Below are 19,081 nucleotides of genomic sequence, written 5' to 3' on the forward strand. Positions count from 1 at the left end.
AAAACTGTGTATATTTTGGTATTAATGATGATAATCGACACAAAGTTTTTTATGTGATTATACAGAACAACCAGTCATCTAAATGATGATTATCGTTGTATTTTGAACTAACTACATCTAGATTGTAAAAAGTAAGTAACAGGTTTAATTTTTGTCTCTATTAACAGGTAGAGCTTTGTTGCCTTATGCTGAATTAAACAGTATAATAATAGCCAGTGAAACCTAATGTCATAATGCAAGACAATAGAAGATAAGCCTCATATGTTAATGTTTTCAAGTTTCAGTTTTATAAATAGCGATCTACTATCAAATTGATCTGTTAAATTTTACTTTTTAAATTAACTGCTTGCAGCTTTAAAATGTCATTTATTGCACCAAGTAATAAGATGTGTTTTAAAAAGTCAAAGCACTTCTTCACAGTCCACTTATTCAGTGAGTCACTATTAACTTTGGCCTCTGAAAGTGCTCCCAGCCTCACTCTGACATTACAAGTTACTTTCACTCAGTGAGTCTGTGATGTTTATCTGTTTGCCATATCAGTGACCAGCCTGGACAGATCTCTTCATTATCACCTGCTAGTGCATACTCGTCTGCTGTCAGACAGCTCCTTTAGTCTCGTCTTGTCATATTCTTTATGGTTTTTGAGTGCTTGTTGATTATGTTTTCACCGGAGAATACAGAAATGCTTAAAGCATGCAGTATCTTTGCAGGCCTGTCCCAAACCTGATCCAGTGTCTGACAAAAATAATTGGAATTGCAATTAGAAAGGTAAGAAAATTGAAAAGCAGGGGTAACTTGTTGCAATTTCTTATTTTAGTTCTCCTAAATATATATAATATCAGATTATGCCTTTTTGACGTTTTGGCTTTCAATATTGTTTTCAAAACATAAAATGATGGTTATGCGTCACAAAATCTTAGTTTTCAGTTTTGCATGCAATTTATTTGATGTTGGTGATCATTTGTAATTTTTTGTAACTGCAGGTGGATGTGGATTTGTGTGCTTCTTGTGCAGATAATACAGCTTTCTTAAAATAATTTCAATTCCTAATTATTAAGGTTTGAATTAGATAAGTAATTTTATGTAAATATTATGAAATACAGCTCATGGTTTTTTTTTTAACGATAACGATTAACACTGTTAAAAATTATTTGCTTTCAAATAGTCTCAGAAATTCTCACGACATATGCAATATAGTATTTATTATTGGGTTTCTTTTACTTTATGATTGCAAATTTAGCTTTAATGTGTTACAAGCCAAATCTACAAAACAAAAATGAAAACGCTTTTTAATTTGAAGCTTGTCCTTTAGGTTTCTCTGTGGTTTTTATTTACCCTCTCTGTGACAACATAATGTGTATCTAGACTTTTACCAAGCCACACAGTTGTTTGATGCTGTTTTTTTATTCTTTTATTCTCACAGGAGAGCCATGGTTCCTTGCAGCCTGTCATGCCTTCATGTCTTCGACGCTGGACTGTGTCCGCCCAAATGGTAAGATCTGTGTTGACCTGTTCATTAACGCACATTTGGGCACGTTAAAAGTTGAGAAAAAGCTATTCCTGGAATGCTTTAAGGTGCTGCAGTGAGTGAATGCGATTGCCTGAGGGAAATATCAGTCGGCTGCACAGACCAGTGTTTACAGAGGTTGAGCTCTGGCTCGCAATGCCAATTCTACATGATATGATGATGAGAAATGGCTAATCAAATTCGGTGCTGTCATTCACTCGTCAGCAGCTGCAGTCATTTTTTATTAACGTTGATTTGTGATCTCTTCATAAGATAATCATGGATATGGATCTCGTAACTTTCACTTGAGGCTTAGCCGGAAAATGCTGATGCAAGAAGGGCTCCGAATCTTCATCCTGTTTTTCTATTGGCTCATTGTCTCCACCCACAGTGCAGTCACGAGGTCTAACATCATGATGATGTCTGTAGAAAACAGGCTTTCATCTAGGCTCTAATGCTGCCTGAGCTATAATGAAAAGATTTCTTGGGTTATTTCTGTGCACATACAGAGTAGAATTTGAGCTTGTTTCAAAGCATTGCTCTATGCAACAGCAGCACCTGCCATTGTCTGTTGTAAAACGGCGGCTTGTTTATCTCACCAGCCTCTGCTGCGTAATGACGCAGTTCCCTTTGACATTGGTGTGGCATATTTTAAATCAAGGCCTTCACTGTATTTTAAGGAGTCTCCTGGCAGCCTGCCAAAACATGGATCCATTTGCCTTTTCCCTCCTAAGAGCACAACTGCACAGCTGTGACCCTTAGCAGGTCCTAGCCATCGATAACTCAAAGCCAGCGGCGTCCATTTTAGGTTTAGGCAGTGGCGAAAGAAATGAACTATAATCTAGCTTGTAGAGAAGAGAATCTGAGCTCAAAGTGTAAATTCAGTTAGGAAACGGCACATTTTTTGCGGAGTAAACAAACTTTTCAGTGAAACAGATTTTAAAATACTGAACAACGGTCACATGTGAAAAATGCTTGCACTGAATTGTGTTTTATGATTCATAGGTTTACTTTTTGTCAAATGCAGCGCGATTAATTTTTATTTGGATGAGCATTTTGATTTAAAATTTAATTTAGATAATTCATTTAATTCTGTATAAACTACAAATGCTTTTGATGGAATATTTATTATTTCTAAAAAAGCACGTTGATAAAAGCTCAAATAAAATATTGAAGCATATGTTAAATTCCACGCATGCAATAGTATACTATGGTAATATAATATTACCAGTATAAAGTGATATTAATTCTTCGAAGATGTTGTTCTGTTTATTTATATTTTTCATCGCAAAAATGATCCGAGTTCAATCTAAAAGAAAAGATGAGTGCAATGCAGTGTGCTTGAATTAAAAACTATTTTTAAAAGCAATTACATTTTTTTTTTTAAACATTTGATGATTTAATCGCGTGAATTGTAATTTCTGCCAGCTGAATATTAGAAGCATAACTAGTTCTCAACATAATTAAATTGTTTTAGTGTATTTATTTTAAAAAATGAGATCAAAAGAATATACACACATCAAATAAAATTCTGTGTTATTTAAAAGGAATCGAACGTTGTAAACATTATACAAAACAAAATAATTTCATCGCTATTTCACCTGGAGTGCAAGCCAATATTAAAATGTTGAGTAGATATTTTATGTCCGATTTGAACGATCATATTATGCACGTATTATTATTCAATTATTTTAGTTTGTAAATCTTGCAAATCTGGTTTTGTTGTATTAAGACAACTAAATACATCTTGATGTATTAAATGTAATAAATGATTGTACTATTTATGTGAGATATTGTGCTTACTAAAAAAAAGCAATATTTAATGCTCTTCTATATTTGCTTACGTTGAAAATTATTTTTCTTTAAAGGAACCTGTATATATTTTTAAAATGTTGTATGGGATTTCCACTAAATGCACTTTAAATTTAAAATCAGCCCATTGCAACATTAATTTAAAAGTACAGTATATTGTGAGGTTACTGCTGACTTGAACTGCTCACTGAAAGGTTTAGGTGACCTTTGCCCTCTTGAATGCTTGTTTTCGTCCACTGTTAAGAGCTCGTGTTAAAGCCAGACTCTGTTCTGATGCCACGTAACACAACAGTGGCTGTCAGTAACATATTAAGCTGGGCCTCTGCTCTGTTGCCATGAAAATAGGGAGAGAGAGAAAAGGCACTTTGGGTGCATGCACATGTTAGAGGCAGGTCAGAATCACCAAACTTACGGATTAACGTCAAATTGAGTGTTTTCCTTTTTTTTAATTTTATTTAATTAAACCTGTTGACAAGTTTACATCACCATTTTGCAAGCTGTACATGCACACTCAGACTAAACTATCTTCAGTGTGTCCAGACTTTAGAATAAAACCCTGATTTTATTAGATTTCTTTTTGATACTTCAGTTCACCGCAAATGCTTTTGATAATATTCCCTATTGTTTTTTTTTTTTTAATCTAATATTTCTGCAGATCAGTTACAGTTGAGTGCGTTTCCTTCATACTGTATTCATGATGCCCTAATATTAGAATAATAACACGAGAGACTTGTTTATAGGGTGCACCTCTGCTCAAACACTATTCCTGAGGTTTGTAATTGATCTTGGGCCAACAGTGAGATCTTTGCCTCGAGATAGCAGACCTTTGTTTATCATTAAAATAACCACAACACACCCCACTCACTGACTGTGCTGAGGTTTTGGATTTCAGGTGCAACCACAACATCAATATCAATGTCACATGAATATTAGATCCTCATTAGGAGGGGGAAATTGCAAATGAAATTGCACAGTGACTACACTGTAAATGTCGATTGTTTAAATACTTATTTTTGAGCCGTGTGAAAGGTAAGTAAATAACTTGATTTCTCTGACTGCAGTGTTGTGTGACTGCCGTGTGTTTGCCTGCATTTGTTTTCCCCTGTTTGTGACCCAGCCAGTCTTTGAGATGTGCACATGCAGCATGTCCGTTCCCACTCAGCTGCGTAGCATTGACAGCTTCAGCAATACTTCCTGTTTTAATTTGACTGCAAATCCACCAGTGACTTTGAAATGGAGTGTGCTCATCTATAACCCCCTCATAAACGGTACAAAGAAGGCGGTGTGAGGCTGCATGCCTGCTTAAACTGAACAGCAGCCTGAACAAGTACTTACTTTTCTGGGAACGAAACTTTTGGCCTGAGATGAACTTCTGCTTTTTTGCTTAACTCTTAACTTTCACAGAGTTCTCAGCACATACTGCTGGATGGAGAGCTCGCAAATAAAGGGGTCCAGTCCAGTCCAAGTTATCATTTTTCAACAAAGCATTTGCACATAATCATTTAACACACTGCACTGCACTTAATGAATCATTAATTATCATTAGTCATAATAGCATAGTAAAATCATCTTATATGTGTGTGTGTGTTTGGACTTAGATGTCAGCTAAAATATGTTAATGTCTTTTTTTCCTTTTTCACACAAAAGCTGATTGGGGGAAGAAAAAAAAACACAGTGGTTGCCATTTGGGTAGATCTAGGTTAAGTGACAGTGAACCGACACATCAGTTCACTGTCACTTAACCTAAATCTACCCTTCTCTTGGCTGATGCATTATGCAGACCAGACAGACCCTGCTCAGCTTTGGTATGAAACGTTGAACACAGAGTACATAGTGTCCTTGACGTCCTATAGTTACTAGAGCTTGACCACTTCTGAATTTTATAGCCTGATAGTAATATTGAGGAGTACAAAAAAAATCTGATAATAAAAAATCAGCAGATATTTGTATTCTTTCTACATGTTTTTATCGCGATTCAATCAAAATTCAGATATCAGAGTTATGGCACAGTTGAACAATAATGTAATCGTTCTAACCAGAGTGAACACAAACATCTGGTCAGACTGTAACATGGTACCCCATGTTTAGCTTTTTTTTAATTGTATAACTTGTTTAATTAACTTTGAATACTGACTAAAGAGAGACAATAAAGTTATACATGTTTTTACTAAGCTGTCAGAGGAATCTTAGGTGTAAAAATATAATTGGGTGTAAAAATAAAATTGCAGCGAATACTTTTTATGATGCAACAGCCCACTTTTACAATAAGAGGTACAATCAGCAGGTCCTTAAAAAGTCTTAAAATATCTTCAATTTAATTCTCTAAATATTAGACCTTAAAAAGTAATTAAATAGTCTTAAATTTGAATTTGTTAGAAAATTGCCGCAAACAGACAAGCTCAAACTTACAAATCTTTAAATCTAGCGCCAAACCTAATACTGTCTTTTGACTTTATACTTATCTGTTGTTAACCATACTGCATAAAACCTCTGCACAGATACATAATTACCTTTTATATTTAGCTGCAGTGCTTGAATAAGAAACAGATGATTTGTCCAGAAATCTGTCTTAAATTTGGTTAAAAAATGATCTTGGAGAGGTCTTAAAAAGCATTAAATATGAGTGTCTGACACCCTTATTACATTCTACAGTTGTGCACTTGGTCTTGTGTTGGTGCTGACAATATGTCACTGAATATTTTGTGTAAATGTATCCGTACAAGGGGTTTGTCTATAAAAGTTTTTTCCCGTTCTCTTTCTTTTTCTGCAACAAATATGTAAAAAAGTCCTCTAACACACCACAGCATTAAAATTGCCCCAGTTCAGGAGCTTTACTGGAAGTTTCCTTCCAAGTTGGATATGTGAGACTTGAGGGTATGCTTGCATTTTTCCCTAATTGGGGCTTATTTTAACACACCTGGACACACCTTCCACTTTGCCATTTGACCTTTTTGTGAATTAAGACGCCAAAGCAGAGTTAGAGTTCGTCAACCCCGCGGTACATCATAGCAAGGGAAGGCTGCACCATGACTAATTAGTAAATCTCACTTCTCTCTAAGGTGAAAAAAAATGATTTCCTTTGCAGGGAGGTTGGGGGTTGATGAGTAAATACCCACCTGCTCCAAGTTGCAGTAACCTAATAAGTCTCCCTGGACTTTGAAAGTGAATATTTCATATTTCACTGATCTCTAACAGCTTTTCTGCATGTCTCATATTCGACTCTCCATAAGCCATCTAAGATGGGTAAAAGGGAAACACAGACTGCAGGGTCTCTTCCCTGCCACACAATGGCGTGGAAAGGTCAGGCCTAATGAAGTCGGGGGTGTGACCCCTAGTATTCAGTGACTTTGCATGGGCCCCCATCCTACCGCTGCAACCATGCCGGTTAATCCCTTTTTGATCCTAATTGATAGGCATTAACATGATCCTTATCCAGGAGCTGTGTTTTGTCTTCCACAGCCCTTCTCTCTGGGTGTCAGTGACACAAAGTGTGAAAGCGTTAAACCAAATGTGAAATTGATATTTTTCATGTTTGTGTGCTTAAAATCTCGCTGTGTTTCTAAACACTCACACAAAAGTGCCCAGTGTTTGGCGTTTGCCCTTTGAGGCTCTTAACAGGACTTAGCACATGACCTGCAGAATCCGACTGTGATGTGAATGGTACCAGCCCATTTCCACTTTGTTTTCCTTTGAGTCCTTTTATCTTCATCACTGGGTGATTACTGCCTTTAACTGTTAACTAATTACCCTCTTTAACATGTTTGCACTAACTTTAAGTCAGGACCCATATCAGTTATATACAAGTGCAGACACTGCGTGATCCCCAGTTCCCAAGAGCTTTCTCTTAGTGACTCCTTCTGTTTATATTCTCTCATCTTTATACCTCAAACCCCATAAACCTTAATTGATTTAACAATTTATGTTAATTATCAGTGTTTACTGTTTTCTAGACCTTAATTAAACATTTTCGTTGATTCTTAGCTGACCCATTATTAGTTTTGTTTCATCAAAGCAATTAGAAGTAGTTGTCCATTTTACCGAACTATATTAGGACTTTCATATTGCAGTATCTACAATTTAAGGCTAAGCGATATGGAGAAAAATAGATATCTCAGCATATTTTAACATTTTATTTATAGAGATTTTTAGGTTTATCAGAGGACAACATAGGCTATTACCTCAAGGTACAAATATGTTCAGAAATGTAAAGAAAAACAGAAGAAAAATAAAGAAACAGACGGGTCCCAAAACAAAAAAACAAAAACACATGCATCGTAGTGTATTTAAGTACAGACCACCTGTAGTTCCAGGCCAGATGGAAAATTCACAAAGTTTATTAAAGGGGACCAGATTTTGTAAAATCTCTTATATCTCAGTTTTTGGTTTTTTTTTTAACCCAAAACAATATTGTTGGTTTGACTCTTGATGCTTTCAGGAAATATTTACACAGTGAGATTTTTGACGAATAATCATCAGTAATGTGGATATAATGTCTAAATGGTTAAAGGCAAATAATAAAACAGCTAAAACACTCTGGTAATTAAAAAAAATACACATTTTACTGCAATGCAGCCTTTAAAACCAGGAAAAGACAACACTTAATATATAATATCCAAAAGCTAAGATGATATCTAGTCTTATGTCGCAATCTTGACATAATATTAATATACTGCCGTGCCCTACTACAGTATACTAAAATTGCATGTTTTTCTCACATAATAATAATTTTCCACTTGGCTCTATGTCAAAAGAAACTGCTCTTTATTAATTTTAACAAATTATTTCATCATAAAATGCCTGAAACTGAATCTAGTCTTGAGTGGTGAGTGACTGACAATAATGCAAGAGATAAATAATTAATAATTCAGCAAGTTTAGAAGTACTTCACAAAATGAAGTTCTCACAAACTCAGCTTTTTATATTTTCATAAACCAGTTGCATAGAAATCATTTGATTTGTTGTGATGTGACTGCTGTTTGTTTTGGTACAATATGAAGCTTTAATCAGAAATTAAGAAAAGGCGTAGATTATTGGGGTGAACACGGTGAGGTTTGAGCAATGCTGGAGCTTGATCCTAGGATCAGTTTGTTTGATATTACAGGGTTTTTTTTTAATGTTTGTATATTATAAAAGTGTTTGTAAGTGTATAAATGTGCATGAGGACAACTTTTTCTTTTCAAAAACTTAAACTTTCAACAGGAAATAATTTAAGTTAACAATAACTTTGTAATTTTGAGCCACGTTCAGTCATAAAATGATGACTACATTTAGAGAATGGTCTGACCTGCTGCTGTCTGTGTACCTTCAAGTTTTTTTGTTGTCATTTTCCCCTCCCCATTTTTACAAGATTAGAGCAAGGTAGTTTGTAGAATTTTATGCTTGTTTATTACAACAACACAGTATCAATGAGATTTACATTAAAAGATCAAAATAATGACGATTAGTGCTCACAAGGCATGTTATGAGAATAAAGATTTTTTAGAAAAGTAAAATTATAACCCTTGCAATATTTAAGAACTTTATTCAGTGTGGAATGAGCACATTAATTGAGCCACTGCACCTTTACAATTACATGTTTATTCTATATTTTATATTTTGACACATGTACGCATCTATTTGCATCTGATATTAAGTTTTAATTCTTCCATTTTTGCCTATATGTGATTTGATTTTCTCAGATGTTCTGAAATATTTTTTATACTCCTGGATTAGCCTGAAAATAAGTAAATAGTGTAGGCAAACACTGACTAGATAGCTGCTGAAAATGAGCATGATTAACATTAGTATCCTTGAACTGATGCTAAGCCACAGTGACTTATGTTATATATTTTTTGCTCTTTTTAATATGTCTAGAAATTGTCTGTTTTCCCATAAATACATGTTTATCTAAAAATTAATAAATAAATCTGCAGGTTTTTAAGCCTTTATATGGCCAGCCATATGTGTGATCTTTTTTTTTTCTCTCGGCACTCTGAAACCTGCACAATTAAGAAGCATGTCTCTCCATTGTGCTCAGCAGTGTGCAACAGCCCACTTTAGCTGGAAAATGCCAGGTGTCGTGTTGGTTCTTGTTGGTTTCACACAGCGACTCGAGTCCCTCCCTGGAACGCAGCTCTGAGGTCTCCATAGGATTGAGTGTTATTTCCAGCTTGTTTGTTGCAGTGAATAATGAGTACTCTGTAAGGCCTGATGACATAATTTGGAGATTGCTATGGAAAAATAACTAATTATCGAGCTATGAAACTACAGATTGGGACTACGTTCACGTACTTCACTTGACTGGCACCACCTGCCCTCTATATGTCACACTCACTTCACTTATCCCACAGTTGTGAGACCGAGCTGGTGTCTGCCAGTTATGTGCAACCCCCAGCAGACATGAATCAGTAGTGGGTTGGACTTGGTAATGCTTTTGTTATTTAGATTTTATTTACCCACAAACAAAAGATTAGCAGTAGATGACAGACAGGATTGTGGAGAAGGCATTCAGTAATAGCAATAGGAAGAGAATTCCCTCCAGTGTTGCTGCCTTCACTGAGACTGTAGGAAAGTTGAGAAAGTCAGAGCTTTGGAGAGAAAGTTCTGGGAGTATTTGTTTTTAGGAGCGTGTTAGTATATGTGGTTCACTGGACGGTATTTGTCAGATGTGAAGGCTTGACCTGCCGCTGGGTTCTGGTTTTCTTGCATTTGCTCTAAAATATTTCAATGAGATGTTTTGGGAATAGACATTTAGCAGGGCAGGAACATGGTGTATGATCATATGCAGAACTGTATGAGGAGTTTACTTCAGTTCTGGCTCTGGCTGTGAATCTCTTCCCTCTACATTGTTTTTTTTTTTTTTTTTTTTTTTTGCTCCTCACTACCTGCTTGAAAAAGTGGCAAAGTAGTTCATGAATATAAAACAGTTTTCTGTTTGTAAGATCGCCTGAGTAAGTTTTACAAGTTTTACAATTCCAGCGTTGCACTGATATAATAAGGTCAGGGTTTCTGTAGATCCTTAAAAGGCTTTGAATTCATGAATTTCAAAATAAGGCCTTAATTGGTTTTAAAATGTCTTAAATCTTTTTTAAGACTTCAAAGGTCTTAAAAAATGATAAAATTTGTGATTAGTTTTTTACTGATGTTGCATTGTAAATTTTTTTAAAGGATTGATAATGTTTATGCCTCTTGCGATGACCTCACGCAGGTCTGGATAGTGGAACCAACGACACTCATATTTTGTGTCAGAGGATCCACTGTCTGTTAGCTAGCTGTCACTCTCTCATGGATGACATGAAGAAGCGACAATTCTTTGAAAATTGGCTTCTTAACCAAGATTTTGCAGAATGCCTGACACTTGTACAAGGCAATGCATACTAGGCTCTTTTATGCAAAAAGTTTTTCAAACTCAGCACGCAGGGAATCACAGCCTGTTTTCATTCACAACTCATTATATATTGCTGCTTCATCAGTAATTTTGATAATTATGTCTGACACTGATGCAAAAAAACCCTTTTGTGTCAACAAACCCCGGACTTTCACCCATGAGCCCAGTGTTCACTTCCCTCATGAATGGTGAGCCGCATGATGTTTTTTTTTTTTCTTCTTAACCTAATCACGTGCTTTTCTTGCACAAGGAAATTAATGTAAATACAAGGTATATTCCTGATATTTTTATATATATAATTTTTTTTAAAAAGAAAAGCTGTATGCATCTAACTAGCACAAACAGTACATTTCCTGTGAAAATGAAAGTTTATTTTGAAAAGATACAATGCATGTCCTGGAACATGAACAACAGACACAGGAGGATACCTTGTTTGTCATATGTAGACATGAAAGTCCACTGACCAAGCAGCAATATTTACCAAGTTTGGATGAGAGCGTTTTGGGAATCAAGGCTTTCGAATCCCACATTCGGAGTAAGAAACACAAAATCACCAAGAAAAAACTGCCAATGAAGGGCAGGTATTTTCCCAAAAGTCTTGTTTTATGCACATTTTATGCAAAACCTTGCCTAACCCTACATAATTGACATCAGCTCATGTATTTTTTTCTCCATGTTTTGCAATTGTAAAATTGGTCTCAAAATTTCATTCAGAGTGGCATTAAAAAGTCTTTAAAGAGTCATAAATCAAACTTGCCCTAAGCTGCAGGAACCCTGGATACATTAGGTGATTTTCTAAATAAATTTCAGCTGTGTGGATAATAGATGATGCCTATAGTGTGCAAATTCAAAGTCTGATTTGTGCACATGTGCAAATGTAATCTTGCAGCATTATTTTTTTACCTCCACAAACAGTCTGGCTTTAGCTGCCGTGGAACTTTGTATTCTCTTCTGGTTTGCAGTTTGTTTTTTTTTTCTTTATTTTATCAATAATTGCAAGGCCAAAAAGTACTTCTTGAGAAAACAAAGAACAAAGAAAAGCAACATCATCCATATCACGTTTGTGTGTGTGTGTGTGTGTGTCTGGTGTGTGTGTGTGTGTGTGTGTGTGTGTGTTGTGTGTGTGAGGTTTGACTTCCAGTGCTGAAGGAACCAAAGCAGGTGCAAGTGTGCTGGCATCATTACAAAGAACAACCAGTATGGTTGACAACTGACTGTCCGAGCCATGCTTCTGCGTGTCACACCCTTGTTGAGTGCAAGTCAATACAACAAGTCTTGAGCATTACAGAGCAGTTTTGTGCCTCATCTCTGAAGTTTGGAACTTTATTTGGTATTTTGGGGGAAAAAAGCCTCTTATTTTTCTCTTGAGCTTTATCTCAAGAACAACAGACAGATCACAGCTCCTCACCTGCTTCAGTTTATTCTCTCCATATTGTTCTTATATGAACTCCTCTCGTAGAAATGACACAGATGAAGAAATCAGATGTAAAATACTTTCAGGTTGTTGCTGCATCTCAGCAGGTATGAGAAGAGCTTGTTGTCATGTGTGAAGAAGTTCTTTTAAGACATTGAAGTCTGCAGTAATTTCCACCCTTCTCAGGATATAGCTGTCAAAAGTCACACCAGCAGACTGTCAGTCAGTTTATTTTTATGAATCGGCTTATTTATTTGTGCAATTTGACCATTTTCAGCTACTCAGATATGCATCTATAAGCGTGTAACCACAGTTCTTTGCTTATTTTCTTCATTTCATGCATTTCATTTTGATTTTAACTTATTTATACATGGATTAGAAACAGACAAGTGAAAGTTTGGGCCTGGATGTGATTTATAATGATGAAAAGTAGGAAGAGAAAAGGTCGATAATTATGACCCGTAGATAATGAAAAGTTAGAGGGCAAACGATTCACCAAATGTAGAAAATGTGCTATGTCAGGCCGGGGTTACTGTATATTTAACACTGAAGCAAAATTTAAGAAGATATTAAAATTACATGAAATTTCAGTACTTAAAATCAGCTTTACATAATTTCTCCGCAGTTTAAAGCTAATAAGAGAAAAATCGTCTTTAGGTGCACAAGTTTTACCTTGGATACTCTGTGTGTCCTAGTTCTACCAGTATTATTCATATATCTTATGATTCATTAAAACATCAATTTGTTCTGGCAATACTATTAATTTGGATTTCATTAATCCTCCAAATCTACATTCAAAGTTTGGATGACAGGTCTATCTGAAACCTTGAACATGTACATTCATTTAAAGCTGAATTATGTGTTGTAGCTGGTTACATTTACTGTAGACCTGCTTTGTGCACATAAAGACGCAGTTTAAAGAGATAAACACTCTTTACGATCATGATTGGTGGACAAAAAGACACATCTGTTGGACCAACTTGATTATCCCTGTCATCTGTAGTTGTTAGAATCATACAATGTGTCCAAAATATATATTTTGTAAGGAAATTTTGTACTTCTTTCCACATTATTGTTGCATGGCTCGTGCCAGTCAAGAGCCGAATTTAGATTTTCAGCTTTGTTGTGAAATCAGTTTTCCAAACAAAGCCGGTCCCATATGGCCAAGCTACTCAATCTAACTTAACTTCTCAATGCCGCACATTCACCTTTCTCCTGACAAAACCATTCAAGATCAAGGGCAGCATCACCTTTGCCAGTAATGAGGTTGTTTATTTACCAAATTTCCTTGTGGACTGTGAGAGAAAAACAAGCCATGCATAGCAGAGCATATAATCAGCATTAGCAAAACAGTGCTCCAAATGCTCCAAGTTATACATATTGTGATAGTTTAACGGTGTGCAGCTAACCTGAAGTACCTGCATGTTAAACATGTAAACCTTTCAAAGAGGCTGCAGGAGTGAACAGACCACATTATTATAACCTGAAGTCGTGCTGGATTTTTAAATTGGACATGATCTTCAGAAGACAGAAATAGACTTCCAGACTGGTGATTAGGAATTTTAAGGCTGTAATTTAAAATTAGCTGGATTCCCATCTTGATAACATTTGCTACTTTATATTCATCACGTCAGATATCTTTGACATAATCAAGATGATTATGTCAAAATACCACAACTTTGGCAGCAAAGATGTCCAGCTGACTTATAGCTTTAACAGTAAAATCCACTCCTCCTTTGATTATACTTATGCTAGGTAGTTATTCTAGTATTAATTTAATGTCACTCCGTTAGTAACACTGCACAGGAGAGAAAAAATAGCAGTAAACACTTAAATAATATAATAATAAAATAAAGTAAATAATCTTAACTCTGAAGTAACTTCATCACGATTGCCAGGGATGATACAAATGTTTGTAATGTAATATCGAATGCCAGCGGTGAAATGTAACTGAGTACATTTACTCAAGTATAAACTTGAGGTACTTGTACTTTACTTGAGTCTATTCTTTTAATGCCAATTTAGACTTCTACTCCAATACATCATATTGTACCTTTACTTCACTACATTTCTGAAAGCTTTAGTTACTGCATCAAAAAATAAAAGTTTATAAAACATGACGTTTTGTTGGTAATTAAAGTACTCAACAGTTAATACAAGTACAGCTGCAACAATTAGTTGATTAATCAATTAGCCGATTGACAGAAAATTAATTGCCTTTATTTTGATAAACATTTTGGGTGAGGTTTTTTATTTTAGATTTTTCTGCAATGGGTACTTTTACTTTTCATACTTTACATACGTTTTCCTTACTATACTGTTACTGAAGTAACCTTTTGTAACCTTAAGTAACCTTAATGCAGTACTTTTAGTACTTTTAACAGTATAATACAGAGTATTTTCACAGTGTGAGAAAAATATATGTCGTTTTTTATTTTATTTTGAATAATTTAGAATTTCTGGGGTGTTTTTTGATCATTTTTCTGCATTGGGTAGTTTAACTTTTAATACTTAATAAATGTTCCTGATTATACTTAGCCTGCTTCTCACAATGTATGTCTTCTCAATCTATTATGTAGGTATTAGTACTTCTACTTAAGTAAATGATCTGAATACTTCATCCGCCACTGTGGAATGCTAGTTAGATGCCTTTCCAGCTATAATAGAGGTCTAATAATGAGCTCTTGGATTTCTGGGAGTTTTCGAGGCAACATGAGCTGCAATTAGGCCAAATAATCTGTGCCCAAACAGCAGCTGCATCGGTTAAAAAAAAGCCCCAAAATGATTTGACATGTGAAAGTCATGACGCCATGTGCAAAACACTGACACACAGCTTGGACAAAGTGGACTGGGCTCAGTGTGGCATTGACCAGTATGTGACGGACATGCAGCATGCAGGATATTTGAGGCTGCAGACGCTGTTAATTGGTAATCAACCTAATGGGACACACCTGCAACATTGCCGATTTACTGAATTCAAAGTTAAAAATCCTTTTAGCCACCACAGACTTTTGCCTTTTTTAGTTACGGTTATGTGTAATGCATTATGTCTTTAATTATTTACCTCTTTTTATCGACTGTATTGTATTAAAAACTCAAAACTATCGCATAAATTAGTATTTTTCTTCTCATTTCCATCACAAATCTTTCCACGGTGTCCACAGTGGTCCAACACAGATGAGTTTAAACTCGTGAGGAGCCTCTGGGCATTGATAGTTTGCAATAATAATGATGTATGTGTGGCACAGTTCTCTATTTGGTGCACAGCAGAATTCCATTTGTGCTTAAATCCGTCAATGATTTGCAGACCTGCTCATCAGAGCCCTTGAACACTGCTGTATTTGCTAATTTAGATTGGCTTCCAATCTCTGCGTAAATGTGTGAGGCTTTACTGTATGTTTGCTTATCTGTCCAGCCATCCCATCTATTCAAACAGCGTTCTTTCATTTAAGGCTGGCTGGGCTTTTTTTTTTTTTTTTCCTGGGACCTTTTCTGTTATTTTGGGACCAGATGGCGAGGGGCACGGAAGCGCCTCTTTTGTCCAGGCGCCCCAGTGAAAGGAGGCTGTCCTCCCTAATGTAATCAGCGGCACCGGAAGGGTCCATTTTGGGCTGTGAAAGAAGACAATCGGGTCTGGACACGTCTAGATTACAGAAACGCAGAGTTCATCTCTCGACCCTGCCCCCTTTGACCAAGGCCCTGGCATGGAGGATCCTCATCTTTGATCAGTGGAGGGTGGAGGTGCTGATCCGACCTCACGAGGGCCAAAGGCCACCCCCCCTCCGCCCTGTTTACCCTGCACTTGGCTGCTGCTGACACCTCCTTCCGGAAAGAGCCAGGGGGTGGTGGGTTGCTTTGGGCATGGGGGGGATACCATGACCTGTCTAGACACCGTTGCTTGTTGCCCTGGTGTTGCCAAGGGGACATGATGAACTTTGACCTCAAATGTAGTTGGTTAGGAGCCACTCTGGTCATCCAAGGAAGGCATTTTTTTTCTTTTTAATTTTCAGGGTTGGGGGTGGGGAAATGAGGCGGGGGTACGGATGTGACCCACATAATACACAATCTGTGTTGAGGGACCACAAGCATGAATTTGTTGGCAAAACTTCCTTTTTTTATTTTTATATTTGTGTGGCATTTTCCGTCAGGTTACAGGACGTCAGAGAGCAGCTGACAAATTCCTTTTGACTCTGAAACGACAGTGTGACTTTCCTGAGAATTCTTTGTTTCTTTGCTTTATTTCGTCTGATCCCACGATGACCCTCTTGGAAGGAGGACTGATTTAGTTGTTTTTTAATTTTATGACATTTAAAGGAAGTCATGCTTTTTTTGGTTCCTAATTTTTTTTTTTCATTTTGATACAATTTTTTGGACATTTTATTTCTCATGCGCAGTAAGTAAACATGGAATTTTTTTTGTTTTATTTTTTGAAGTATTATATTCAACAGGCAGTTTGTGGGTAAAACAAAAAATATTCTTACATTGACGTGTTTTTTTGCAACATTGCTGAGTAATACTCATCATCCTGAACTGTTTTTTTATGTTTTATCTTGTTGAGCCAAGACAATTTTCTACCTACAGTAATTTTGCATTCTATTTAATTGTGTATCTTTATGAAATTAAATTTTTGTTTTGCTATAAATGATGGTATTGTGTAGCAGATATACAGCCGTTTTGCACATGCACCTTTCTCTTTATTTGTACTTGTGCAGAGCTTATACATATTTAAATGGAAAAGATTAGAAAATGTTATCAATTTAAGATTATGAAAACTGCAATGCAATACACAAGGACACAATCTGTGTGCAGCATACAGTATTAATGTATACTGAATATTTTGAATTTATACCAGCTAATTTTACAAATCTGATCTAGAAAGAAGTCTAGAAAGTTTTTGCAAAAAAATAAGCTTGAATTGTTTTCACTTTGTCAGAATAACGTAATTTGTGTGTGTTTTCTGTAATAGAAATGTTCCGCCGTGCATGCGGCAAAATGTTAGCCTATCCTACATCTATTAATCACATGACGCACTTCGTCCTGTACCTAGAGTCTCCAGTTTTGGCCTGCACCACAACGTAACCCAATGTGCGAATTGGCTTTGATGTTGAGGCTGTTCCTCAGGAGTGGGTGTAGTGATTCCACCATCATGGCCGCTGCTACCAACCCCGCCCTCTCGCCTGCCACTCAGGAACAGTTAAAATGGCAGCATGCAGCAAAATGAGTGAGAGGGAGAAAGGGGAGAGACGCCCACTACTGTGAGCTAATGCACGGTCGACTGAGCCGCGGCTCGCCTTGTATGCCAACTCAAACTGAGATGATTATTTTTGGTGTATTTGGCCGTCTGAGAACAATGTAGAATCTGAAGAAGTCTAGACAGGTAGATTGGGCTGAAATCAGTGAGGGTTAACCTCTTCTGTCGCCGGTTTATCCAAAATGAGCAGTTTGATGGTGCTCTGTTTCCAGCCACAATATGTCCATGTGTAGAACTAAATGCCGCCATTTCTTTTTCGTTTATATGGCTGAGTGTTTGAAAAAAACATCCAAACATAATAAGCGAAAGTGTCGTCACTGCATTTTCATCAAGCAAATGCAGCCAAGTACAAAAACATTTATGCTAAATATGCTTTTCTGGAGTCAATGTGACCGTTATTGGAAAATGTTAACATATTTTGAACTCTTCACCCAGGTCTCTGGCCGGCTGCCATTTTATTCTCCAAATTATCCGTCTGGCACAGGAAACGGACACTCGCTGATTATCACGGGGGTTTTCTTCTCTGTTGTATCTATAAAGATACAAAAACAAGCTATAATGTTCATATACTGTACATGTGCCTAAATTGTAATATGCTTTAAATTTGGACGTCACCATTGGCCATTGCATCATCTGTATTCTGAAGTGGTTTAGTACAGTATCTCAGTGACTATATTCATTTTTAATGTAGAAAGAACAAAGTGCTATGATCACTGAAACCCTTTGCTCTTAGTCAAACGCCTGTATGCATGTGCTTATTATGTCATCTACTTAATACCAATTAAAGCCTATACGCTACACCAACTCAACGCCGTTTCAATGAGCTAGAGACCCATTTAGAATGGATCACAGAGCGCACATGTGTGTATGCAGTCTCAATGAAGAAATTACACCCAATCATTATAAACCTTTGCAGGTCTTGCTGCCACTTCTTAACAACTCTATTGCAAGGCACCCCACATCCGAACTGCAGAGTGGAGAATTTTAAGGTAAATGTCCAAATCTTCTATTTTTAGGTCTTCCTACTCACACTGAATGACATTTTATTATTGGCTTTTGGTTTGAATGTGTGTTTTTTCCCCTTCCCTCCACAGAGTAGAGAGCTGGTGGTGGACTAGGAGGAAGATGACATGGTTTTTTGGTGATGATGTTGCTGCTGTTGATGCAGCGTCGAGCTCTCACTTTGTGCCTCTGTCAGTTATGATGCGTAACCACAAAGTGAGTGACAGGCCGGTCCCCGGGGAGAGCAGGGGGCCTGAGGTGAGTCAGATGTATCCTTGACCCTGTCGAGCTGTGTCAGCAAGCTACACAAACTCTGTAACAAAGGCCAGAAATGGCATGACTGTACATTGTACATCTTAATTTAGTATATAGAGGAAGAATGTGAGATACACCAAGAAGCACAAGCAGCTCTACTATTTCTGTTCAAAAGATCTGTTTTTCTATGCATAAACTCCCTCAACTTATGAATAATGAAATTATAATGCAGCATATCACATTACAGCTCTCATACCTTTGATACCTTTGATACCTTTGCGTGCATTTGTTTCCTCCAGAGTACTAAGTGTTTTTAGAACATGAACTTGCAACTGATTTTGGTAGATATTCAGCATTGTTTACTTCAGTGCATTACAGTACAGTATTAAACACCCAATGCACTTTAAGACTTTTAAAAAAAGGATGTCAGAGAAAAGTGTTTTTTTCTGTGTCAGGCTATGAAGGCGGGTCTTG

General features: G+C 36.6%; 1 long non-coding RNA gene across 1 annotated transcript; it reads left to right on the top strand.

Annotated features, from left to right (window-relative positions):
• Positions 1-708: 708 nt before the first annotated feature.
• Positions 709-18,496, top strand: LOC121960388. The gene is made up of 4 exons (XR_006106975.1): positions 709-768; positions 1,424-1,492; positions 18,267-18,339; positions 18,445-18,496. It is a non-coding gene; the product is annotated as an uncharacterized LOC121960388 (long non-coding RNA).
• Positions 18,497-19,081: the final 585 nt, after the last annotated feature.

This window comes from Plectropomus leopardus, chromosome 21 (genome assembly GCF_008729295.1).
Source record: "Plectropomus leopardus isolate mb chromosome 21, YSFRI_Pleo_2.0, whole genome shotgun sequence".
Lineage (NCBI taxonomy): Eukaryota > Metazoa > Chordata > Actinopteri > Perciformes > Serranidae > Plectropomus > Plectropomus leopardus.